The sequence below is a fragment of the Kryptolebias marmoratus genome, linkage group LG24 (assembly GCF_001649575.2).
Source record: "Kryptolebias marmoratus isolate JLee-2015 linkage group LG24, ASM164957v2, whole genome shotgun sequence".
Lineage (NCBI taxonomy): Eukaryota > Metazoa > Chordata > Actinopteri > Cyprinodontiformes > Rivulidae > Kryptolebias > Kryptolebias marmoratus.
In genome coordinates, this window is record NC_051453.1 from 3,822,956 (window position 1) to 3,850,849 (window position 27,894).

Here is a 27,894-nt window from a genome sequence, read left to right on the forward strand (position 1 = left end):
CAGCTGTACTTGTATCTCATCCATACAGAGCTCTTCCAGATGCCCTTTCTCGTCTTTTTAAACATCAGTTTCATAAATTCACATGAATGCATTAGATTTTCTTAAATTAAGTATTGTACACAGGCTGCAGCTTTAAACCTGAGTGTTCATCAGTGGCGTGAAAAAGGAAGTAAGGAACTGCAAGCAGCTGCAGATGAAAGAGAGCAACAAGAACGCAGGTCCCTGGCTGTTATCATGGCCTCCCTGACATGGGACTAGTTATCTCTGTTGATACTCATACAACCCTGAGAAAGTAAGCAGGACTGTCCAGCCTAATATGCCAACTCTTAGCAAACAAATTCAAGCCATGTGCAGACAAACACATAGATCCAGATAAAGGCACATATTTACAAGATACCAAATCCATCTGCTCAACGTCTGCTGTGCCAAGATTGCCAGAGTAATTTCTAAATTATTCTGGCAAAATTAGTAATTTTTAAAAATTAAATTTTAAGTAATTAAAATGGACTCATTTGCAGAGTTTTAAATTCTTTATCTTTCACATATTTCTGAATGTTACTCATACTTTAGATACTGAAGATTGTTGAGTTCACTATCATGCCTACAGCCATCTTGAAGTCTCTCAGAATATAACTACTGGCTTTCCGTTTGGTAGACAACCAACCTTTATTGTAATAGTATTATTAGGACGAGTTCATGATTTGCCAGATCAAGCTTGGCAGAGATAGTGGAGTTGTAATGCAAAAACATTCTCTATGACACCTGTGAGTAAGGGGCACAGCTGATGGCTCAATTAGCTCAACGAAGTGAGTTGCTGGTGAGAGTACCTTCTTTGCATAATGAACAACCCCAGAATGGAGACACTCCTGTGCTATGACCTGAGGAAAATGAGAAAAATCAACTGACATGACAGCTGGGACAACGAAGTTTATGATTACTGAACCAGATCAAATGGCTGATGCTGTTAGCTTCCAGAAGATAAAGACAAAACTGGGAGACATTATCTGATATCACATAGCTCCGAGTGTGTGCTTTGCAGGAACAGATCAATCTCTCTGCTCTACAAAAGCTATTTGAGAACCGTCTGGTTCATCCCACTCCAGTCCAAGACCATCTCTGTCTATGTATAGCGCAAACACAATGCCGTCCAAGTAAAATACATCTTTTCAGACAATTTACACTTATAGCTTGACACTCAGTATATATCAGTTTCTTGGTGTTTTTCTTTCTGGTATGATTTAGTCATGTCCAGTCTGATCAAGTCTCTATTCAGCAGAGACCTGATTGCTGCATTTGTGCCAAACAACATCTGTCCCTCAACTCCACAGAGAAAATGACAGAGTCAACATCTGTCTTTGAGCAACAATGAATTACATCAAAATCATCCCTCAGGATAATGAGCAGACTACTTTGTTACTATAGGCCAGATTAAACTGTGTTTACGTGTTTAAAAACCTCAAATTCAGCCTATAGGGTGGATGGGATAGTTTAATTACATACCCACCTGTGATTGGAACCTAAAAAAAACAATAATAAGTAAATATTGTCTTTATAATGGTCAGATGTTTGGCATGTATTTAAAAGTTTGCTACATTCAGCTCTTTTCTGCTTAGAAGTCATTTGCAGAAAAAAAATTCTAACTAAGATAGAAAATGACTTCTTACATAATGTTTTTATGTACAAAAAGAAACATTAAAGGTCAGGAAGAATTAGCATATCTAATTGCTTGGTTTTGTGTAAACACTAAGCTGCAAACATGCACCGTGCATTTTAAGATTCTGATTCCAATCTTTAGTTTATAATCAGCCTATTGACATCCTGCCTGCCATTAAAGAAAATGGAGGGCATAAAAGTTAATGTTTTGGGTTTAAAGGGAAATTTAAACAGTAACAAGTTAAATATAGAGATGTAGTTTCAACTTTATTTGCAATCCTGTGGATCTGACTAATCACCTCTGCTTAAATTTTCTTAAAAGACAGAAACTCCAACACTACACCTTTCCTGCAATTGTTTGCTTTGTCCCTCTACTGTTTGACCTCTTTATGTCTCTCTACACAAAAATAAAAATATCTTTCCTCTGCAGACCACTGCCGTTACACAGCCCTGTTAGGATATTCCAAAATGAGAAGCAGCTGCCTGCTTTTATTGGTAAAAAAAGGAAGTGACACACCTATCTATTATTTAGGAGAGAACACATCCAAACCTCTTTAGCTGGAACTACGTTAGCACGATTTCCACTTCCGCTCTTGGATGTTAATGAGGGTGATGGAGCTAATTAGCAGCAGGCCATCTGACTCTGTCAGCAGCTGCAGATGTTAGAGAGCTGAAAATGAGGTGTAAGACGAAATAACAGAGTGAAATGAGAAGCAAAAGGGAATCAGGTCTATGAAATAAGTGAGAAAACACAATAGTATCAGAAAAGTCTGTGGTTGTACAGTCAGAAATGGAAGCTGGAGAAAGAGAGTACAGCTTTAAAAAAGAATGCAAATAAAAATGTATTATAGTTGGGAAAACATGTTTGTTTTTATATAAAACTGGGTCACTTACAGTGCTGTCATAGACCACAACATGACCTAAAACATTACTATTAGATGAAAATACATAAAACATGACAACTGGGCTAAAATAAAAGCCAAATATAGTTCTTCTGTGGACAGTGACTCAAGGTCACAGATCTCTGACTACCAGAAATGTTCATTTTTTTGTTGTATATGTGTAGTGTAATCATTCTAAGCAGCAATTAAACATTTCTTGTAACTGTTGAACAGTGCTACACATGTGCAAGGAGGAGTTTTAGCTTCTTCTTACAGTTTAGCTTCAACTCTCGGATGTCCATCGGTTTCCTAACTGTTCACTTGTTGTCCTTTTTGGTTTTGTTACTACATTCTGTTCCCAAACATTTATTTTACTTTCCTTTAGCCATTATTTAGAAGAGCCAGTTTTGTGTTTGGTGCTGTTGTCTTGCATCTTGACATATATTTCATTTTTTAAAATTAAGTACACACATAATTTAGATCTTTTTTATATATATATATATATATATATATATATATATATATATATATATATATATATATATATATATATATATATATATATATATAATTACTGGTAGAAATCAGAAAATACATCTTTAATCAAAGATTAAAAGTCATTTTGGCTCAGACCAATCAAAAAATGTACCGATTATAACACTGCCACAGCTATGCTTCACCAGTTGGTTACTTTATATTTCTTGTGCTGGAATGCAGAGCTTTATTTAGAGTTGACATTTCTTTAAACCATTATTCAACTGTATTCTTATCTTTCCACATAACATTTTAGAGCAGCCATCTGGCCAATTTAGCACACTTCAGACTTGTCACAATAACTATTTTGGAGAGCTGGAGCTTTGTAATCCTGCCATGCCCACCATTCATAGCCAAGGAAATGTGTTTTCAGTTGAGGGTGCTATGACTCTAAACACCCATATGAAGTATATAATAATATTAAATATAGGCAACAATATTAAATAACATTACTGGTTTTTGTAACAGATTCAAAAAACGCAATAATCTTCTAATTTATTTGAATTTAAACAAATGCAGTACTAATAAAATCTGTTTTTAGTCAGTTTTAACTCTGTATTTGCATGTCCTCTGGCATCTATCAAGGATAATGAGGGACCTTCCGCCTCCTACTTCCCACGGTCTTGACACCATTATTGATCAGTGTTGTGCGACGGGCGGCCGCATTAATACTAATATCATTGAATGTAAAACAAGCTTTTAGTTGCTTAACGATTATTCTGGGTTTTGCTTTCTTCTCCTGACTTCATGCACAGTCTTGCACCTTGCTGGGGAAATGATCTTCACCTGTTCTCAGGCTATTTGCACTTCGTGGTACTAAATTTCCTTCATTTGTTCACAATGTGTCAAACTGTGAACTGGTTGAAAATAAACTCATTACACATGATTTTAGAACTTTTTATATGTGTATTTATCCTAATAAAACCTTTTTCTGTGTAAATAATGAATCAAGTATTATAAATTTGTCACATTTATTTACCTATGTGCTCTCTACTTTTAACACCCATTTTAAAATATGACTGTTTATTTCATAAGAGTTTAAAAACGACTTTAGAAACACTAAATGTGCATGACATATTCATGATATACAATGCAAGCACTGTTTGCAAATCAGCTTACAGACTTGAGTCTTAAACAAATGTGCATCCTCTTGCTCATAATTTATCATTTTGTGCTAACAGAGGCAAACACAAAGAGACTAACAGGAGCACTGTAATCAGAAATTCCTAACCCTGTCAGACAATAATAAAATAAGATGTATGCAAATGCATAACTCTTAGTGATAAAGAGTTATCCAGACGTCAGCGAAGTAAGAAGCCAGCCAAACAATGTTGATTCAACTTAGCAACACATTCTGCACAGCAAGCAGCATAGTTGAGAGTAAATCCACACATAAATTCACAATCTTTAGATCTTAGCGCAGTCACAACCTTTAAGCCTTTTTTCACTGGTAGACAAAGACAAATAGACATGTAGACTAACACAAATCATGCCTACAGTCTATGCAGCTAACAGACTGATTGCCACAGAGTAGCTCAGTGCTCATTTAACTGGACTGGCTGTGCGTGAATGCAGTACTGTGTATTGCTGGAGATTTCCTGCAGCTGTGTCAGCAGCCAAAGCTGTGTGGTGAACGTTAACTCTGTCACCACAAAAACTCCACTGATAGATACACTACGCTTTCGTGCAAACAAATGCGCACTCCCAGTTTTTACACATCCCAGGCATCCACATTTGACCCGTTCTACTCTGCAAATATAGACTTGGAACGAGGAAAATCAGAGCGGAGATAACAAATCATATGAGGAAAAATTTAATTATGGCAGATAACAAACCAGAAATTGGGAGGGCTAATTATTCATAAAAGAAAACAAATGTTACAGGCAAACAGAAAATAAAGGAGTAAACAAGACAAAAGTAGGAGAATACGGTAGAAAAAGTCAGTTTTGGAGGCCAAATTGTTTCTCACCTGCCATAGAGCTCTTGTCACCTCCTGTCCTTTCTGTTTCTATGAAAGCAACTGACCCTGTCTGCAGAGGAAAAAAAAAGAAACAGACAAAAAGGAGGGTGAAAGGGTGGGAAATGGTGGACGTGTTGGCAGATGATGCAAAAGAGAACAGAACAGGCACAAAAGGAAAGACACACTGAAGTTGGTAAAACTATCAACCCTCTCGGCAAGATGGATTTAACAGCATACCTGCTGCTAGAGAAAGGACCAAAAAAATAAATAAAAATACAAAAACATGATGAACAACCACCACTGCCTGCAAGAGTGCAGCCACTACAGGAAGGAATACCTTCCTTAAGTGCTAATCATCTCAAGAGAGACAAAGAAAAGTAGTCTGAAATGTTTTTTGCTGTTTTTGTTTTGTGTGTTTGTGTGTGTGTGTGTGTGTGTGTGTGTGTGTAGCCTACTCTTTGTATTTGTGTTTACTGTAGCGAAGTGCTTATGTGGTACTTTCAAGCTTACCTAACATTGAACTCATGCACTCTAGTCATTATTGTAGCAATTAAAATCACTTTACTATGACTAGGTTAAAAATAAAATGGGTTCTTTTCAGAAGCACCAGATTATCGGTGATAAGGCATACGGATTCATACTTCTCTGTGAAATCTGGCTCAGCAACAGAAAGTCATCTAATGAGTAAACCATAGTGAGCTCAGTTGGCTCTGTAGTGTAAATAAGGTAAATAATTAAGTACCTTTAAATAGGCTAACTGCTTAGGCAAATAGGTCCTCTTTCTTACCTCGCTCCTGCTCCAATTTCTCAGTCCACCAATGCTAATCGTTCTATTAGCAAATGTGAGCAGAACAGCACAGCATCAAACACCATCAGACCATACGAGTGAAAAATATACACCAACATGTAAAGATGGCCACATCTATTAAGACCTGGAATGTTTTTGGATGTTAACACATGACTGCCAATCTGCCACATTTCAGTTTTGGGCTTGTTCAGACCTGTTGCTGAACTCTGTCCTTAGCTATAGGGTTGCAGTCTAATAGCACCAAATACAAGCAAATGCAAGCCATTGAAAACATTTTTAGTCAGACAACCTTTTATCTGCATACTTTTGGCCTGAATAAATATAATCTGTCCTGAGCCCCATTATAGGACTTCCTACTGAACTGATATGACCCCACACTAGCAGTAGTTATTACCTGCACATCTCAGGAGAAAGAAAAAAAAAGTCTGCTTCAGTAACTGACTCATTTAAAATAATTAAACCAGTAATATTCAAAAGGTTTGGCTTTTATTTATTTATTTATTTAGTTAATGAATAATAGTGTCCATTTTCTCAGGATTTTATTAATCAGAGTGGAGCAGGTCACAGTTTGGTGGGTTCTCTTTAATTGTTTTTGGACCCACTGTGGTCACTGTAAGCATTATTGTGCTGTGTCTGAGCAGCATTATGTTACATTATATTCACCTAATTAAAAACAGAGCTGTGTGAAGGTGGGTTTTTAAAGGTTAAAATCCTCAGTCTTTGCTCTGATCAGTGCTTGAAGTGGACCGGTACTCTGGCTCACTTCAGAGTGGATCACTTCCAGTCGAATCACCCAAAACAGAAATAAAGTGGAAGGTGTGAACAGGGCCACTGTTTGATACAATAAAAAATAACTGTAATGAAAAATCCAATTTAAAATAGTGATTTACGACACATCTGTGCCATTTTATGGCTTAAGACTTAAAAGAAACCATTTTTTTACTTAAAGAATTTGACTCACAATAGGATTCTTATCCAGACATAAACTGAGACATGGTTTACAGATTCTGTGGCTAAATCCTCCCCTCTGTGTGAATATCCCCAACACTGTAGAATCAGCTCACATCCTTTCATCTAAATCAGTGGGTTGAAATAGGGTGTCATGCGGCCTTGGGGGCTTAAGCTCCTCTCCTGCAGATCACATGAGCCTTCTCTTGTCAGGTGGGATCAGATCTTACCTCAGACCCTTAGGACCTCTAATCTTTACTCTCTAGTCTTTTCTTCTTTTTTTCTATCTCAAGTTGAGACATTACAAATTTACAAATAGCGTGCAAAAAAAAGATTGACACTATAGATTTTTTGATAACATGCACATAAAAGGAAGCATGAAATTAGCATGAACAAACACAGGGTTCACTCTAACCCTGTTGGTGATGGGTTCATGAGGTTTTGTGACAGTTATTCATGTAAATAAAAACAAAGATTCTGCTCAGGATGATGACTATTCACAGTGAAAGGCAGGACAAAGTGTCCTCCGTCATAAGCCGTTTCTCTATCCAGTTGTCAAATTAATTTCAGTGTTTCAGAAAACTGTGCATCTGGTCCATTTACATTAACTTGCTTGAAGTGAATAAACAACTTTGCTGTGAAAAGAAACACTTTGAGGAAAAAAGAACTTGCTACCTTGTCTGTATGGCCAAGAAAATAAGTGAAGAAATGTGCAGTTTTTTTCTCTCCCATGTTACAAATTACTTGCAATATTTATTCATTGACAAGCAGAAATAGCTGATTATTCATGAGATTATTCAGAGTACAATGTTATGTAAAAATTATACACAAAAAATTACTATTTAAAAACGATTTTTCTTTTTGACGTCTTTTTTAAATGACTTTTTACTGACCTGCCACTTAAAAAAATAACATTGTGTAGCAAAATTTTTGCTAAAAACAGAATAATTATGAAAATATGAGAAAATGATGAACATTTTTAAGCTAATATTTATTTTGGACTCATGTATATTGTACCAATCTCCCAATATTATAAAAGTATTTAAAAATGTGGCGTCTGCTTTAAATCAAAAGGCAACATGAGATTCGATAAAGATGGTCCTATTATTAACCAACTGAATGTCAAACATTAATTGTTACAGATGCAGTTCTGCTTTCAAAAGTCAAGAATCACTTCCTAACCTCTTAAAAACAGCTTTCATGGCAGGTCTTTATCAAATATCAGTTTGGATGTAAACAAGCAAAAAGACTTCAGAGGTTTGCAAAATGCATAGGACCCAATGTAAGAAACAAAGAGTATGCTACATTAAGATTTTCTCCTCCAGATTTTGCAAAAACACACTTAAAATCTTAAAATAACAACAGGCTGTGTTGTGCAAAGTCTGGCACCCCAGGATTCTGTCTCAATGTGTCTGGCTGTGTGCAAGTGAGAAATTTAAACTGCATCTCTTTTTCTTTAGAGATAAGTTTTAACTAAAATGGTCCAACAGCTACACATTTCTGCATTTTATCCACTCAAAAAAATAACAATCAATCAGAACATCAATTACCACCAGTTTCATTATCCTGTTGTAAATCCTGCAGCTAATCAGGTTATAAATGACTCCCAGATTTGTTCTGTTTTGTCTGTTATTGGTCCATTTTTAGAACCCAGGCTGTTTTATAATTCTACAGTCTTGCAGCACAGCACAGTCCATGTGTTTTCGGCACTCAGTGTGTGCGTGTTTCTGAGTTGGCGGTAGTGTGAAAAAACAAATTGTTTTAACTGGCAAGACTTTGAAACATTATGCCATACACACGTGTGAAATCTCCTGAAAATAAAAGGTTTTCTTTCTAAAATGAACCAAAAACAATCATTTCTGGCTTTTTCAGCTTTAAACAGTGCATTTCTTGTTTCAGCTACACACAAGAGCCTAGTATATTTATTTAAGTTTGTTTTGTTGAATGCAGGGAAAGAGTTGGAGCCGTTTTGGTCAAACCTTTGAAAATAACCTTATGTGCAATCTAATGTTATGATACAAAATGTGTTGTAAATGAGTTTAAGCTACTATGATATCAAATTTTACCTCTGTGTGTGTAAAACTGACCTCATGTTGAACTGGATTGATGTCTTGCACGAAGACATCTTTGTTTCGACATGTCAATATGTTCATCGAGTTACAGTGGAGCCATTAATCAAGCACTAATTTACAAAATATGTTGTCTCAGTTTATCTCTAACATCACTTTTTCCATGTTTGAAATGCTGTATAAACTGCATGTATGCGTAATTAAAGCCATGCGTCGTTGCTTAAGCACCCACAGAATTAAGCTGAAGACACACACACACACACTCAGCTGACCTTGCAGTCAATATCACACTCTGAACCCAAACAAAAAGAATGTAAGCTATTTTTTTTTTTTTTTTTTTGCTTTCACAGCTCTGGTTTTTCATTCTTTCTTAGGAAGCACATAGATAAACGCAAAGAAAAGAATTACGCTCAGCATGCACGTTTTGACAGTGTGGCTGAGGAGGAACATAAATTCCCCGTCATGCTAAACACTTTTCAAACATTTGCCAAAAATAATTTAGGAATCAAATGACGCACTGCTCTTCACATTTTGACAGTTGACTAAGTGGTGAATCAGAATTTTTGGCTGCCAAATAACAAGTTATAAAACACAAACACAATACAAAAAGGCTATTTTTGTGTTGTTAAAGGTTAGTTGACTGTGGCAGCCATCTTAAATCATGTTGAGATCAAAGGGTAATATTTGTAGATAAACATCCAGTGTTTACTTTCTTTTGGTTTTAATAAAAAATGTCCTGTGGTTCAGGAGATATTTTGGTACCACACAGACCACTTGAACACACACACACACAGACAGAGAAAACCATTCTTGCTTTCTCACTTTTTCAGGCAATAAAAAGTGACCAAACCCTTTTTAAATCAGCCTTTTGCAAGTTTTTATTGCTTAAAAAGATTTAAAGCCTTTTTAAATCTTTAAGATTCAAATGTGAAAGCAAATAGCTGTTCCACATATGACTGAGAACAAACATATTAGGAAAAGAATGAAGGCATGTCCAGGAGTTTCCTCTGGGTGTTTGTGTTATTAGTCTGTGACTGGCAGACATCTTGAGGAAGGCCAGTTGCTGATAAGGCTTTGAGGCAGGGAAACGACTGTTTATACGTTGAAACAGACGCCCTCAGAGCGAGCCCCGGCACACACCTCGCTGCACAAGTGAAAATAATCTGAATTATCTTGAGCAGCGTGTGTTCAGAAAAAAAAAAAAAAAGTCAGTAACGGTCCAAATGCCAGACAGTTGCAGACTGAAATCAATAACATCTTTTTTTTGGTTCACTGGACAGGCAATTAAACAGAGTGAAAATACTAAGAGAATACAAGAAAATAGAGCGCTTCTATTTCTCCTATAAATCATTTGCATAGGGCAAGCGTTTTCTCAGTCATTTTGTCATTCTCCATCTTTTTTAATTATGTATAAAAGGGCAGTCAGGATATAAATGTGTCAGCTGACAGAAAGGCGAAATGAATGCAGTGGGCTGAAGCCTCCTTATTGGTATGCAAGGAAACGACAACAGGGAAACAGAGTTCTATTCTTGTCCACATACTGTATTCACAGGCGTTTCTTATTACCCATTAATATTGAACTGCCCAGATCCCTCATTTATGCATCCTAAAAGCATGTTCCTGTGGTTCTGATTCTGATCAGAGCCCTGGAAGAATTACCACAATCCGCAACAAGCAGAACAACGTGTCATCCTGGCTCCCAGAGAGAGCCTTGATTTGAAAAAGAAGAAGAGTGTTGATGTGTCGCTGCCACAGTCAGACGTGTACAACAACAGCTTCAGCATATTTCACAACGCGAAGCACGGGAAAACTGAACTGAGCTGCATGAAACAGCTGCAAACTACACTTGCTATTTTTGGCGCTTATTATCATAATTACTAATATTGTATGCAAATTGATGAAGTCTTATCATTTTGTAACTTTTCTAGTCAATAAGCCCCAAAACAACACTAAAGGTCTGGCATTCCTTGAAGGAATCCATATCACCCACTGCCTTTCATGTTTCTCATCTAACGCTGAGAAATGACAGAACTGTAGCCGTTTTGGTTAAACATTGAAAATAACACTATACATAATCTCAAGGGATCTCACATGTTCTGTTAGCACTCAGAATGTGTTGTGAATTATTCTCTGCTGCAAGCACATCAAATTTTAGCTCAATATCTGTAAAACTCACTGAGGTACAGTCATTTTTGTGTAGGATAAGGCTGATTAGCATCTTGAATCGGACTCACTCTAAAAGTTAATTGTAGATGTTCTGAAAGTTTCATAAAAATTCATTCAGTGATTTATGAGATGTTTTGCTATCAATGCAAACACACACAGAATCTGGAAAGAATATTATCAGTCCACCTTCACGTTTGCCGGTGGCTGATAATAATCAAGGTCACTGGAAAGTAAAAGTAGAAACCAGGTAAATCTTAGCAGACTATGCATCAGTGTGAAGAAGAACAGGATTCTCCAGGAAGCGAATGCAGTTTGTTGATTCTGACAGGAAGCCACATGGGGTCACAACCTTGTCTGAACAATTCCCAGGGATCTCACCTTACACAAGTAAAAATGGGAGGGGGAGGAAATGCATTGTAGGTCAGATGCATGTTGATGCTAAAGTGTTTTATGAATTGATTGTTTCTTTTACTTTAAGAATAATATATATGACATGACAGCAAATTGTTCTAAATACTATCAAAATGATTCCAAGATACGAGGCTTAAACAGCATATAGACAAACAACAAATAATCATCTAAAATCCTGCAAAAGTCTTCCCTGAGTATTATTCACACAAAACAGAGCCAGCTTCATTTACCCTAAAGAGCACTTTGAGTGATTGCAATGTTTTCCCTCGGGTTAAAAATGGAAAGCCACACACAAGAAAAAGTTCATAAATCTCTACAATCTAAAAGAGAAAGGAAAAAAAAAAAAAGTTTGAATCTTTAAAGACTGGAGCCACATGTTGACAAAGACTTCAGGGATTTGTATAATTATAGATAACAATGAAAATCGTTTTTTGGGATAAATAAACCGTCTTGTGTGGGAATTTGTTCCTGGTCGAGTTCCAGTTATATGCAAACAAGAAAGATGTTGACTCAGACATTTTACTCCTACTCGCTGTTTTGATTCATTCTTAGGAAATTTTTTCAACTACAGAAAGCAGGAATGTAGATGAACGCGGCGGTTAGTAAGCTTGCTGAGTTTCCTGCAGTATAATTCAGGGGTACAAAAGGCTTGCATACCTCTTTGCACATCACACCCACTGTCTTATCTTTTCTGACACTCTCTGTGGTTCCCTATCTTAAAAAAAGCCTAAATGTCAAACCAATTTTGTAGAAGAGGAACAACCAAAGGGAAGAAGCTTGTTTAATGGCATTGTAGAAGAACAGCTGCCCACGGCTGAAACACAGCAGGTCAAGGTTAAACCCTTTCACCTGAATTTCATTCTTTTTTCCATTATATGCTGAACCAAACTGGGAAGAATGGTAAATACAGTCGAGTTCTGTGGGCAGAACTCAACACAGACAAACATCCACAGGGTTTTCCAAAGTTTTCAGTTTTTTAAGTCCAATGCTGATATTAGAGCCACTCAGAAGACAACTACAAAAAAAAAAAAAAGGGCAATATTTTAGCTGAAGCAGCAGAACTCACAGATCTTATTTTGATCCTTCACAATAAGAGTCTAAAACCCATACAATGAGCGTTGGCTTCAAAATATTGTAAAAATATTCAGTGGTCTAGGCTGCAGCATTGATTTTACTGGAGAACATTAATGTAAGCTGTTTTCATAAGCTGCATTTTTATGAACAAGGCTAAAACTAAACCAGTTTTGTTCACAAAACACTCAGAAAGATGCAGATGAAAAAAAAGCAGAAAACATTCTGCAAGTACACTTTCAGTCTTGTTAGCTAATTTGCTGGTTGATGGAGCAAGCAATGGTGCACATCCCTGGAAGGTTCACAAATCTTTGTATCTGTGGCCTCTAGCCACATGAAACAGCAACTTTTTATTCAAGCAAGCATGTTGTTAGGAGAGAAGTTGTAAGGAGAAAGTGGTTAGGAATTGAGCAATCTCCTGACAAAGAAACTAAACAGAGGCAAGAAACAAACAATAGCCTAGAGAGGAAATGAAATCCAACCCTGATTAGAGAGAGGCAGAAACGACAAAGTGAAAATGCAGCAATGTCGATTATTGGACATGCCTGTAATCGACAGAGCTGACTGCCTTTACTTGCAGCCAGCTGAGAAAAATCTTTAACTTCGATGCGAGTATTGGATTTTTCCCAGAGAATTTCAAAGGACACTTTCTTTTTTTATTTCTGTTAGAGGTGTGCAGTGTCCTTCCACTCCTTTTTTCCTTTTTGATCACGTCTGTCGTTTCAATTAACCAAAGTTTAGTAGACTGATCTTGCAGATTTTGATGAAATACATATTAGGAATATATTAGTACTCAGAATATGTGTTGGGGATCAGTCTTACCCATTACCACACCAAACCTTAGCTCAATATCTCTAAAATGGACTGAGTCCCAGCCATTTTTGTGTTCTCTGAGGTCACTAGGCTGCAGCAGCCATCTTGAAATGGGTTGGCTCCAAAAGTTAAGTTGTTTTATTTAAATTTGCACAGTGGGATGAGATATTTTGCCATCAGACAAGGGCAACAACATTGTGATGTCTCACATTGGCTAAAATAAAATAAATTCTGATGTCAGACGTTTATTATCTTGATTAAGTCCCAACATTACAGTAGACTGTAACCAGCTTAAATCTCTTCATGTGCAAAACTTGTTTCATTAAAACAGCCCAATGAAAGAGAAACACATATTGCAGAAAAAGTGCCTTTGCACGATACATGGATAAATTCTATTGACCTGAAATCCACATTAATCCATTTTATAGATGGATGCTCAGAAATAACTATGCATACTGAAATAAAAATAACTACAGTATAATCATTACCAAATAGCAGATTCTCCCCACCATGTGATGCATGTTTTTCTGGGTTGCCACTTATTTGTGGATTTTGGCACATATCCACTGTGACTCAAAAGAGACATCCAGCTCATTCTCTGTTACTAATTACTTTTCTAAATCTAGTTCAGATATTGTTTATTGTAAGTGGATTGTTTTGCTACATGCTTTATTTTTAAACATCAATTAAACATTTTCCGAGATTTTCTTCTGTAATGAACTCATTTAATTGTGCCGGTCCACTGAGAGAAATTTGTAAGAATAGGATTTTTTGAAACTGCCAACAGATTTAAGAGAAAAGCTCATTTTATAATTTAATACCCGAGATAAAAACCCGAACTTCATGGGTGAGACATTTAAGTTTTACTTCTATGTCCTTGTCTCGTCTTTCCTAATAAGCTGGAAAAAAAAAGTCTTTCACAGCTCTGTTCCACTCAGAACCATCTTTTTTTCTTACCTCATTAACCAACTCCCTCTCTTATTAATCACCAGGCCATTTCTGCTGTACCGTGAGTGGAATAAAAAAATCTCAGTCTGTGTTACAGATATGGGATGTGTAACACACGCAGGAAAATTGATTTTCACTCAGCTGCGACTGTAAGACAATCCATCACGTTTGTATTCTGTCCTTACAGAGCATGGGCGAAGAAAGAGGTCAGAGGTCTGTGACTATGTGATGTGTTTCAGGTTAAAATTCAAACATTTTAGTGTTGCTAATGTAACACTATTTAATATACTAAAGGACTAGATGGAATATATCAGAAGACTAAATTCGTCTACTGGAGCTGTTGTCAGTAATCAATAGACAATACAAAAGAATAACTGGTTTCAATACCATGTATTTTAAAGAGAAAATTAGGATGAACACCACAAGACAACATACATAGAAACCAAAATAATAAATACAAAACAAATATACACAGTACTGTAGTAGATCTTCCATACATTTGTGCACAACCGTCTTAAATTTCCCCACTGGTCAGCACAGTGTCTGACCGACACACATTCAAAAAGTCCTTAGTTAAATTGTCCAGATATTTGAGATGACAATGTCCAAGCGCAAGTCGTTTACAGATGAAGAGATGAATAATGGATTGTGTGTCTGAATGCTAAGATGGAGGGGGAAATGCTACAGACCATCAGCCTCCTACCAGACCAGTATGGAGTGAATCTCAGGTTCTCCTGGCCCCAGCCAGTTCTCAGAAACTCGCCATCCTTTAACCCTAAAAAAGGTTCACCTGGCCTGTATTAAAATAAACAGGACCAATAAGTTACCAGCCTGCTAGTTAACTAGACTTTTCCAGTTGCATACAGAAATAAATGCAATTATATCCTAAATCTAATCTTTCAGACAAAATAAAAATAACATTTATCTCATTATCTTAAACACATATTGAATTTAAGAAGTTAGGTCATATGACAATTGATGAGCAACAATTAACATTGGCTACCACCATCAACATGCTAACCAAACAAACAACATTGTGTTCACTACTCACCAATTCCTATTTATAGTTCAGTGCATGACAGCTTCATGGCTCCAAGCTCACTGGATGTTCAGATCTACGTGATTTTTATATTGGAAGTTAAAAAAATGCATAACAAACAAAGAGATGAACTGATTGTTTGGAAACACCAACCTGTAGCTCCTTTGTCTCCAGCTCTCCCCCTCACACCTGACTGGGAAAGCTGGAGCAAGCCTAAATAACTACCTCAGGTGCGTTAATTGGCTGAATGCACTGAGTGACTGACTGTCACTCTAACCAATGGAGCAGCAAAGGCGGGATTTGTTTTACCCTGGGTTACACTAAGAAGACTAAACATTTTTTGCATATTTTATAACAATACCAGCTTTCATGTGGTTGAAATTTAAAGAAACACTTGATGATAAATGAGAAGAAGAGGTATGACTTTAGCTTCATTGATATGACACCAAAAGAAAGAAAACAACTTTTAAACAGTTCGGGAAGGTTTACACATTACAAGAATGCAAATAATATTACATTCAGAATGATATTTTATACCTAGAAGTAATTATATATGTTTTACTTTAGATAACATTCTGACTTTCAAACAGTGGAGAGATTGAAACAAGAGGTTTAAAAAAATATGACAATGTGTGTTAGAGTGTATTCATTCATTTGAAATACAAGCCTCTTATTGTAAAAATAAATAAATAAAAACAAAGTGATATAGGATATAGGAAAAAAACACAAACCTTAGTTTCCCTTGGTAATCCACTTCCCTTGTTCCTTTATCTGTACTTTAATCAGAAGTCCTGCTCTGCTTCAATCTTTGTTGCTTTTAGCATTTCTCCTATTTGAGAGTAGCAGTGCATTAAGTTGTGTTCAGTATAACAACTTGGAGAAAATCACATAAAATCAAAGTTTATTTATAAAAAAATTAAATCATGCACAAAGCAGCTCAGTGTGCTTTAAACATAAAGGAATAAATGTTTTATAAACATATCCATATAGACCTGTTCACACAGAAAAACACTAGAAATAAAACTTAATCAGATGCTTTTGCACAAAGGAAAGTTTTTCAGCTTTAAATACATCTACAGTGAGGGCTTCTCTTCCATCTAAAGGCAGTGTTTCCATTTCATAGGAAATAAAAAAGGCAGCTTCTCTTGATTTGGAAAATGTACAAAGGAAGAACTAAGTCACCTCAGTCTGCAGACCTGAGTGGTCTGACAGGTGTGTAACTACTTAACATGTTCTAAATTTAGTGTTTAAGGCCATTTAATTCTTTAAATACAAATAAAAGGATTTTAAAATTGATTTTAAATATGAAGCCAGTGTTGGGATCTAAAACATGAAATTCCCTCGTGTCTGTGAGAATACAAGCAGCTACACTCTGGAGCTGAAAGAATTGGTTATTTGACAAGAATACATCAGGATCCTAACAGCAGCTGCAGTTTGGATCAGCTGTAGGATTTTTTTTACGGGACAATTTGTGAAGCCTGTAGAGGCCATAACAATACTCCAGTCTACTTGTTGTAATCATTCTTCAAAGTCAGATTTTGATGCAAACTCTTTAACTGATATCACTTTTAGCTTCAGAGAGACAGAACCAAGGAGAGCTGTGACCTTCTGCTTCTAAGTCTTTGCACAAAATGACTTGGAGTATTTCTGTTTTGTCCTTGTTTAGTGTAAGACGTTGCATGACATCCATTCATTAACATCATTTATACAACGTGTAAGAGAGTTCAGAGGATCTAACTCATCAGAGGATGAAAGAAATCTGCATAATGATGACAGTTTACATTGTGCTTCTAACTGACATGTAGAAGTGGAAGCATATACAAATTAAATACGGATAAATAAAAGCATCATTTACAAGAAATTTTCTCTGTATTGCATAATAACATTTAGCTTTACTCAGTTTCATTTTCTCTGGACTGCAACTTAACACCTCTTTCATTTGATGGAAGCATTGAATTTGGTCTCTAAACTAGATTTCAGCTTTATTACATAACAATCTGCAGTCTTTAAATTTGTCACAGCAGTGGCACAAGTGGTCGTTACAAAATTCAGCTTTGAAATAAGAATTTAATTTAGGAGACAAACAAAACAAGAGGTATCCTCTCTGACCCGTAGTTTGCCATCTCTGAGCCTTCCAGCACTGCCAGTCCAATTCTCTTGTGTTGTCTCTGACAGGCTCTTTCTGTGCTTTTCATTTTTATATATATATATTTTTTTATTTTTCATCAAGACTACTCTTTTATTCTTTGGTTCTTTTAAGCCCACTGGCTAATATGTGGTCTTTTTTATCTCTCTAACAAACCTTCTCGTTAACCAGTCACAGCGCTCACTTAATACCTTAATTATTGTTTAGGTATTTCTGGTTCATTAGATGCTACAAAGACTCACAGCAATAAGGTGCAGCTACACAACAGTGTGTTTATTTTTATTGTATCAAGGATGCCTTCCTTTTCTGGTAGTTTATCAGCGGGCTGTAACAGCAGGAGCAAATGAAAAAAGAAATAATAATCGGTGCATCCTTACACCAAAAAGTTACTTAAACCTGTAGTTCTTGGAACACAAACTCTTGTATTTGGTTAGTGTGTTTTAATAAAGTTCAGTCTGTAAACTAAAATCCATCCATTAATCCGGAGCACATCATGTGTGAATGCCATGCTACTGGAAATAAGGAACTAAGCCATTAATACCAAGAGCAGCTTTTATCCAGCTTAAAGCCAAAAAGAAAGACACACAGATAACTGGACCGGGAGGGAAGGGGGGAGTATTCCCTGAGTACAGGAAGGATATCAAATGAGATCCATCTCCCACTCCTCTCCTTGCCTCCTCCAACTCCACAAGGAGAAATAAGACGGAGGAAAAGAAAGGGTTCCCAAGGTCACTTTTGTTCTCTCTTTCATACACAATCAATTCTACACACACACATCCACACACACACGTATATTCTCAGAGAATGGGCATCATTTCATCTGATAATGGATGTACTCCAAGTGTCACGTGACTGTTGCACATATAAATACTGAAGCACTTAAACTCTCTGATGGAAATTTTAAACAGATCCAAATGTTTCACTGTTTTATATGTCATGATGCAACATTCAACATGACTCCCACTGCTGGCTGTAGCATTATAACAAGTAAATATCATCAGTACTACAGGTTGTTAGTCATGACAGGGATCTTTGCAAAACACAAGAAATTAAGACGACTGAAAACATTCACATAGAAACACTGACGTTTGGTTGGAAAACCAGCAACAAAGTAAACAAATGGTGCCATGCAAAAGTGTAGAGGTTTAATATCAGCTAACGCAGCATTCTTTCACTCTAGTGAGTCATTTTTGAGAAAAAATTTGTTTTATAAGCCTAAAAATCTATAAAATGGGCCTTTTCTTGGCTAGTCATTAGCCTAATCTGGATGAAGACTGTTGCCTCTGTGCTTTATGACCGATGTCACTTTGATGTAAACAAACATATTTGTTAAACAGTTTAAGGTGTGTTTTTTCCCTGTTTGCATTTTGTGCATTATAAAATTATATTATAAAATCCACTGTGTAATCTATGAAATACTGCATTGATTGGTTTTAGGGCATGGTTACACTTTTGTGAAAACTTTAAAAGTAAAATAACTTTCTCTACAAGTATAATTTGCAGAATACACTTGTTACATGGTTACTGATGAGCCAACATCTTATATTTGTCCATAATGTAGACCAAAAAGTGTGCACATGTTGATTTGTCCCTCAGAAGAAACATAACTTAACTGACTCATTACAAGAAAGCGTATCAAGATAAAAGTCCTACTCTTGTTTGTGAAAGCTTAAAAAACACATCAGAAACTCCTCCCCACTCCAAATTATTCCTCCAACTGAAATAAAATAGATTCTCTTCAATCTGTCCTCTTGAACCTCAGCTACCTCAAATCCATGATAAACAGCCAAGAGGGAGCAGACAGGCGGAGTGAAAACTGCTCTTCTGGGATTGCTGTTTGTTTCCAAGGCTTCCAAAATTACCAGCTTCCTGAAATAGACTGTAAGATTCATTTATGTAGGTTCAGTGCAAGGCGAAGGGAGGAGACTCAAAAGTGATACCAGCAGAGACATAAAAGCAGAGTAATCAAAAGTCTGGAAAAAAAGGTTAGGATTCATTCACTTACTACATGATTGCCACCATGCTTCTGCAATTCTGGTGATATTTAAAGTGTATTTTGCAACAGAGGCTGCGAGAAATCAGCCTCTTATTTCCTTCGTGGTTCTATGAAGGGCTGTTTGTACCTCAGGTTGGACGTCGTCTTGTCTGTTTATTGTAGACAAACAGGCAATAACTTCTTTGGCACTTAGCTGTGCCTAACTGGCTGAGACATAATGAAAGAACAACACATTTTAAAGAAAACATATTTTCACAGAGACACAAAGATTTCCCTTTAGGTTCAAGTCCAGTTATGTTTACTTCCCTCCAGCACAGCAGCGTGTTTGCTGCGTGTGCGTTACTGAGCTGCTGTGTTGCAGCTGTGTGGACTCACACTGCCAAACTTTGAGTAGCTGCAGTGCAGCTACTGACAGAACAGAACAGTGTTTTTGCACACTATTATGCCTATGTCAGATTTTAATGCCTGTGACATATTGCCTACACACTCAAATTCCACTAAAATGTATATATGAAGTAAGCTGAAAAATCTTTTAGCTGTGAATTTCTTTCCTGACCCTCTGGCAAACCTGAAAAATATACGAAACTCTAAAAATGTCATGGCTGAAGTGCAGCTCAAACACTGTCGGGACATACGTAACAGGAAGCTGATTTGGGTCATCTATCATGTTGATACGAGTTGAAATAAAATGAAAATCTCAAACTCAACACACGTCATGGTGTCGTGTGAAGTCGGTCTTAGTTTGTTGGATCAAGCCTTACTCCAGAAAAATGGAGATGTGGTTTAAGACTGCCACTTGTATAAAGGAATCCAATGTTTTTTATGTTTTATATAAATATTTAAAGACTTGACAAAGAGAGATCAGTCATCTAACTGCACATTCACACACTGTGAAGGCTGCTAAACCAAACTACAGAGAACAGAGATGTTGGTTGGACAAAGAACCCAAAAAACAGAAATCTGGTTGACAGACCTGAAGCAGACGCAGGGCTCAGAGGCAGGTCACATGTTTGGAAAACATGATCCCAACAGCAGAGGATACATAAATAAATGACAAATTAAAAATCGTACAAATTAAAGCTGGATAGTGATGCATAATATTCTTTATTGATGCGTTATGTAAGGTAGTGACAGACAGGGATACAAAGCACCTGCTCTAGCTATGATACTGCATAATGAAAAAGATTTTTATGTGTAAAGAATTGGCAATTTTTTATATTTAAATTACAGAGCCCTGGCAGTTAAGAAGAAAACTAATTAGCTCTTATTGCTTTCCAAGAAGAGACAGCAACAGGCAGCAGTAAAATTGGAAAAAGATCATCCGATGATGGTCTGTGGAAACCTGGCTGCTTCTGGGCGTCCCTCTGCGCTGGCTGAGAGCAGATTTGATTGTGTTTAAGCTTTTTTTTATTTGACTGGCAATTGCACTGTAATATTTTGTCTTTTATTAAACTTCAAGTATTCAAATAAGAAAAAATACCTTTATCTGTACGAAGAGTATAAGAGATACAGCAGAGAAGTAGGACGAATAGACTTAAAAAACAGGTTTTATCCCTTTGCCATAGGAAATTTGAGCTATACTTGAAATGCAGCTATGTGAAGTCAAGCATTTCCTTTTTACTGTTTGTATGTTTGTTTTTAATTACCTTATGTGTGGCTATTTAGTAATCACTGAATTATTTAGTTATTTCACTTGTGTTGTTCTATTTTTGAGAGAACTAGGAAGGTTCCCCACATTTCATACAAGACAATAAAGATGATTCAGTTTGTATCTATTCTATTATATGTTCATGACTTTAATGTAATTATATGAGTCTGATAATATAAGAAAATAAATAAGAGCATGAGAAAAGTGACATTTATAATAAATAAGAAATTCTACTGTTCATATAAATATTGTGTCTTTGTGATTTATAGTACAACTACGGCTCTTTGATGTTTGCTAATTAAACCCATTTTAGATGCTAAAGTATTACCCAGAATTTTCTGACTAAAGGGATTTTTATTTGTTAAAGAAAGTAAAAGGAAGCTTCTTTTACGGAGCTGTGTATTCTGGGGTTTCTTCTGTTAGCTCATGATCATATTATCCAGTAAAGGTAGAAATGAGAAATTTAAAAAAGAGCAAGGGATTCTGGGAACCACAGTGGGATTGTCCTGTAAAAGCATCCTAGCTAAATTCACTCACACAAACAATCTTTTTTGTCTTTTCAGTAAATAAAATAAAGCCATTCCGTGGCTTAGATGGAGTAAAGCCTTTTTTTTCAGCTTAGCTTTTTGATTTGAAGTTCATGCTTGGCCTTGGTTCATCTAAGCTGTCCCTGCTTCTTGCTTCATCTTTGTTTTTACTGTCACTGCTGTGACTGAAAAGAACAGAACAACCTCGTGCTCTTCTTCTCTCACCTCCCTTCAGCAGTGAACTACTGGACACACGCAGCTTGGCTGTCAACCCATTTATGTTAGAACAGCAAAAGCTTTGCCTTTTCAGAACAATCACATTTGTTTTAAAAAAAAGTAAGTTATTAGAAACCGGATAGTTAAAGGTGACTGAATTTCAAACCATGAGGCTAAATGATGAAGTTTATTGGCCTTTCTTATCCTAAGAGCCTTCAGCGAATCTTTCCAATTATTTTGCACAATTATCTTTCAAGTTTCAAAGACATAAATTATTAAACGGAAGCCAACCTTGAGGCATACAGCACATTTATAGGAAGGATTAATCACAACACAGCGTTAATCCTGCATCATTTTTAGTAAATGTATTTTTTATTTTTTGGTTTTTGTTAACATTTCAAGCATCTCTCAAGTCATTTTGTTAAGTAAAGAAAGATTGAGGGTTCATAGATTCTGAGAGTTTGTGTTTGAATAGTAGTTCTTCTTAGTTTCTTGTGTTTCAGTTTTTAATTTTAAATCTGTTTTCTTGCCTAGCAGTCAGGATTTACCTTAGTTCATTGTTTTTACAGTTCGTTCATTATGTTTTAAGTTTCTGTTCATTCCTCACACATTGCCTTTTGTTTTATTAGATTTTTTTCCTCTGATATTTTTGGTACCTGTTTTGTTTTTCTGTTACTTCCTTTCTCAGCTCACCTGATGACCCATTCAGTACACCTGTTGATCATGAGCCTTCCTCTCACCTGTTCCCATTCAGTAATCATCTTTCCAGGAGAGAATACCCTGGCTTTTCTCCGGTTTAGTTGCAGTTTAATGCTCCACAGTTTCTGTTCTAGCCTGGATTTTGAGTTTGATGAGGGTTTTTTTTTGTTTGTTTGTTTGGTTGTTTTTTTGTTACCTTAAATATTAAATACAACTTGATATTACCTGCCTATCTGCCACTGTGTGCTTGCCTGCATCTCTGGGTCCACAACAACCACCAACTGTGATATTTCATGCAGAAACACAAAAAGAAATAGCACAAAATAACATCACACTTTTGCTGAAAGAACTAATGTTCTGGCAATATTAAACAGCAATCAACTTCTCCTACTGACTAATAAGAGTGAAGAAATCATTGTCACTCTTGTTTGTCAGTGGGACCTGCCTGCTTGGTTGCCAGAGTGACAAGTCTCACCCCATGGGGTGTTGACAACACAACTACTTCTGTGACAGAATTTCAATCATTCAGGAAACAAAACTCAGTGTAGAGCTGCTCAAAATTGACATTTTTCTAACCAAATATTTTGAGAGACTTAGGTTGACAAAATACAAAACATACCTCACCAAACTACACTAGCAATATTTAGAAAATTAAAACATTTTTAATGTAGAAATGGAGCCAAGGTTTCTTTGGAGAAAGTCATTTGTTCATATCCGTCAACTATATATTTTTTTATAATAACGTGGATTTTTATGGGTCATCTTCTTGAAGTGAGCATCATCTTTGTTTACACCTGAGCCTGATCTTGTGTTCACCACAGCACCACCAGAGTTCTTTCCATGGAGCCATCATTTCATTTCAACACATTACAAGCCACATAATGTATCAGGTTGAACCCTGGGGCAATTATCTTATTTTAGCTTGTGTGAAAGCAGGGTGAGGAATTTTGCCTGGCTCTCTGCAAAGCTTAAAATACCTACTAACACCTCAAACATTTTCTTCATTTCCATACCATATCTGGCTTCAACACTTGTTTGCAGAGATACTAATGGCAGCAGCTTTAAATATATGAAGCAAAATTGCTCTAAATGTGGTCGGAAAGTCACAGAGTGTAGGTGGTGTCTGTAAAAAACAAAAAAATAAATAAAAATGAATGTTTTATAACTCCGGGAAGAAATTCAACTTAGAACAGTTTGTCCCAGAAGGTGAAACCAATCCAAAACAAGCTGACCCTTTTAACATGTGAGTGAAATGCAAATAGGATGATAAGGATAGATAATGCAGAGGAACAGGATGTTTTTATGGCCATTCAGGTTGTTCTATGAGACAAACAGACAATGAAATGTCCAACATTGTGACACATTGATCTATCCATCCTGCCTGCATCCTGTTATGCTGTTAAAACCCAAACGTGTGAGTCCTCTCCGGCTCATATTGAGTGAGAAGAATACACACATTGGATAGAACATTGTTCCATCACAAAGTGGCATAATTTCCCCAAATCAATCAAAACAAGTCAGCAGGTTCCATTATATCAGATGTAGAGCAGACTCTAACGGATTAGCTTAAAAAAAAAAAGACCAAAGCTGTGTGTTTATTAGAAATTTGCCCTGAGGGTAGTTTCTTTCAAATTACACTCTTTCTCATGATGCTTATGTGAGAGATCTCTCTGTTCCTGTTAATGTGATTTGTGACAATTGATGCAGAACAAAATTAAGATCAAAATCCTTCATTGTGGTGAGTTGCATCAAAATAAGTGCCTTTTAAACCACTGAAAAACTGGGAGATCAGATAAAACTTGATGTAAATATGGTCTAATATGGAGTCTGCTTCCCTGGGTCTGTGGTGGCTCTGTGATGATAGCCGTAGTCTGAGGTTGTAGGTTTGAGCCCAGTTTGTGTCACGAAGGGCTTCCGATGTAAAACACTTGCAAAATATTCTGTGCGAGTTCACTCGCTGCGGTGACCCCTGACAGAAGGGAGCAACCGAATAACCAACAACAACATGAACTCCAAGTCCATAAATCAGGGAGAAATTCAGCAAGAAAAGGTCAGAAAAGAACTGAAAAGCAATTATGCACCAAATGCTAAATGTAAGGGAGGCAGGAAATAAAAGAGAACCAATTTAAATGAGCATGAAAGAGACAGTTTTAGCTTAATTATGCAACATATGGGTGCATAATGTCACCAGCAGGCCTAAGTGTCTCCATATGTTTATATGCAAACCATGACCTCTCAGGGCTTTTTCTGATTACCAAACAGCAGGATCTGAATCAACCCTGTCATTCTTGCACATAACAAAAGGCATCATCTCATGTCATGTCTCTTTATTCATCTGTCAATATTGACTTCTTTTCTTCTTCTGCTTTGTCTCTCAGAAATAGATGTGACCATTAAAGCTCCACTACTATGAAATCATTTTTGCAAAAAGAGAGATCTACATCTAGATCTCAGCTTTGAAAAATTAACAAACATGGATATTAAGTCTGCAGAATTTCACAGCATTTTTACAAATTGATGACATAAATAGTCAGTTTTGTGGTTGTTTGCAAATTTTCTGCTCTGGTTTACATTTTGTATGTGCCAGTTTATTCTGCCGTTCTCTTTTATTTGACTTTCCCACAGCCTGCTTTGGAAATGTTTGGTCTTTCTTCTACAGACTACAGGATAAACTGCATCCTGAAGGTAAATAAAAGAGCCAGTTTATTTTTGTTAGAAGCTTCTTTTTTAATCCAAAATCCAACCACAAAACTTACCATAACATTTTATTTCCCCGTGGAACATGACAAATAAATAAATTGTACTAAATGCTCCTAAAATAAGTTCCCTCTTCCTCTGCTGGGGTTGTTTCCTTTCTCCAGGGTATCCTACAAAGACTCTGTAAAGCTTACAGCTTTCTTTCTCATTACAATAATATCTCTGTAATGACCCTCTGTTGCCCTCTGTTCCATACTTTCATGCACAGTGTTATCATGTATCACTCATGCAAGTATGAAACCCTGAAATTGTTTCAATTTTGTGACTATAGATATCATTCAAAACCACTCCTAATATTTTGTGACACAGAATCTTGTTAAAATCCTCTTTGCAACAAAACTGTAATTTATTGTTACTTTGTATTTGAAACTTGGCTAGATTGAATAAATTTATCCAGAAATTTCATCTTAGATTGGCATGCCATGCTTCAGAAGAAGAAAGGGCTGTCACATTAAAGCAGCAGAACCTTAGTCCAAATCAAAATGATAAAAATAAAAGGGAAATCTAAGACGAGACGCACATTCAGACAAGTGTGTGGCCAAGATTAAAACCATAAGGGCAGAAATGTGAGGCACGGAGGGAGCGAGGCTGTGCACTCTTGTAAAAACATCAATATAATGCTCTGTGTTTATATTCCTAACGCAAATCTTGTTTTCTGCTTTTTTCTGCTGCATATTACATCATTAAGCTAGTTTTGTGTGACTAGCTCCAAATTTCTAAATAAATTAAAGCCATTATCACACATGCACTGCGGCTGTGTTTCAGAGGGGCTAAGTGTGATAACATAATGTTGACAACATTTGCTCAAGACTATTTTCTTTGAAGCAAATAATATAAGCAGTATATTACAATACATTTGCAGTCATTATTATGAACAGTTACAGAGCCTCATTCTCAACATGCTAAAAGCAGAACACTAGGGTTGTATCAATATACATTTTGCATTATGTCCTGCAGCTTCTGCAGCTAAACACGACCTCGGAGTCTTTTCAGAAATAAGAGCACTTCATGCCCACTGCTTTGAAGTGAATCTGTGAACAGAAGCAAATCTGGACAAAGATTTCTGCTCATTTTCCTGTTAATATCTCTCAGAAAGGGTTAAAATCAGTTACACATTTTGAAAATTACAATAATAGGTTTTCTCAGAAATGTAAAACATCTTGAGTTATTGCTGATGTGAGTTTTGAAAGCCACAGTACTGTTGTTTAAAAGTTGAAATAAGTCCCAGCTTTCATTACAGTCAATTCATGATTACAGTCATTATGAATTTACCGAATTCACCAAGTCAACTTCTGACAACGTAAACTCTGCTTGACCTTTCAATAAATGCATATATATATAATCTATGTGGGAAATAAATATGAAATCTGTATCCAGCTAGATAGCTTCAAATTATTGTCAAAATATAAATAATGTAGTACCACAAAAGTAATGTAGAAAAGTAAATTATTCATAAGCAAAACCTGGACTTGCAGTACACACATCTGAGCATTCTTAATAGCTTGCTGTCATGTTCTACCATTTGCACAATAAAGCAAGTCTATTAAATGTTTTGTGAAAAAGGTTTTAGACATTTTCAATACCACCCCCCCCCTCCACTCTCACCTTTTAAGTAATGCAATATGTGTATCAATGGCATTGTATTATTTAATTGGTAGTGTTATTAATGTTTCAAATAGATTTTTTTATAAATATATTAGCAAGAAGAGCTGTATGAAAGAAAAACAAAAGTCTGAATCTGTCTGACTTTACCCCTTCAGCTCTCTAGCACAAAGTCAGTATCATGCCTGATTGGGCTTATGGGTGAATAGCAGGTAATTGTGCAGAAAATTCCCAGCAAGCAAGTGTGCAAGCTGATGACATCTCTGTCCTGTGACTGGCACAAAACCAAAAAAGAACAGAAGTGTCTGACAGGGAGCAAGAAAAGTAAATTAACCCAAACACTCAGAGCCTAAGTGATTTGGGTTTCTTTGTCAGTAACAGAAAATGTCTAATTAAAAAAAAGACAAATCAGAAATCCCTCCATCCACCCAGCCAGCCATTTTTTACACACTTTTTTGTTTAAGGAGGAGGAGCTGGTGCCCATCTCCAGCAGCCATTGTGAGAGAGGTGGGGGACACCCTGGACAAGTCTCAAGTCCATCACAGGGTCACAAACAGGACAGACAACTATTCACACTTTAACTCACACCTAGTGTCAATTTAGAGTTGTCAGTTAACCTAAAACATTTTTTGGGGTCTGTGAGAGGAAACCCTTGTACCTGAAGATAGCCTACACAAAAAATAAATGCTTAAATCATATTGTGCAAAACCACAAGGGAGGAGAATCTATTTACTTTCTGTTTTAGGACCGAAACAAAGTTCTGAGTGACCAGTTATTGTCCTGAACTGACAGCTGCAGGCGATGGTGGGATTAATAAAATGTCTGTAACAGTCCAACAGGTTGATACTGGCTCCTTTAACAGCGGGAGGTAAACACTTCATCCATTCATCTCTCAAGTACTGCTTTACGAGGGCCTGCTCTTTTCTAAATTGCTGCTGTAGAAGACTTCACAGATGAGCCCGTAATAAAACTATCTGATCCATCATGAAACAACTTCAAAGA

General features: G+C 36.4%; 1 protein-coding gene across 4 annotated transcripts in view; it reads right to left on the reverse strand.

The window, feature by feature from the left end:
- Window positions 1-27,894, reverse strand: part of kank4 (KN motif and ankyrin repeat domains 4) — a 69,725-nt gene that overhangs the window by 22,503 nt on the left and 19,328 nt on the right. Inside the window, exon 2 of one of the 4 annotated variants that reach the window (XM_017420533.3) lies at window positions 5,038-5,098. The exons of 2 other annotated variants lie outside the window; for them this stretch is intronic. The gene's annotated coding sequence lies outside the window, so the exon portion shown is untranslated. Of the gene's footprint in view, window positions 1-5,037; window positions 5,099-15,313; window positions 15,336-27,894 lie in introns of those variants that run through there. One more of the 4 variants, XM_025006868.2, reaches the window with a different exon arrangement.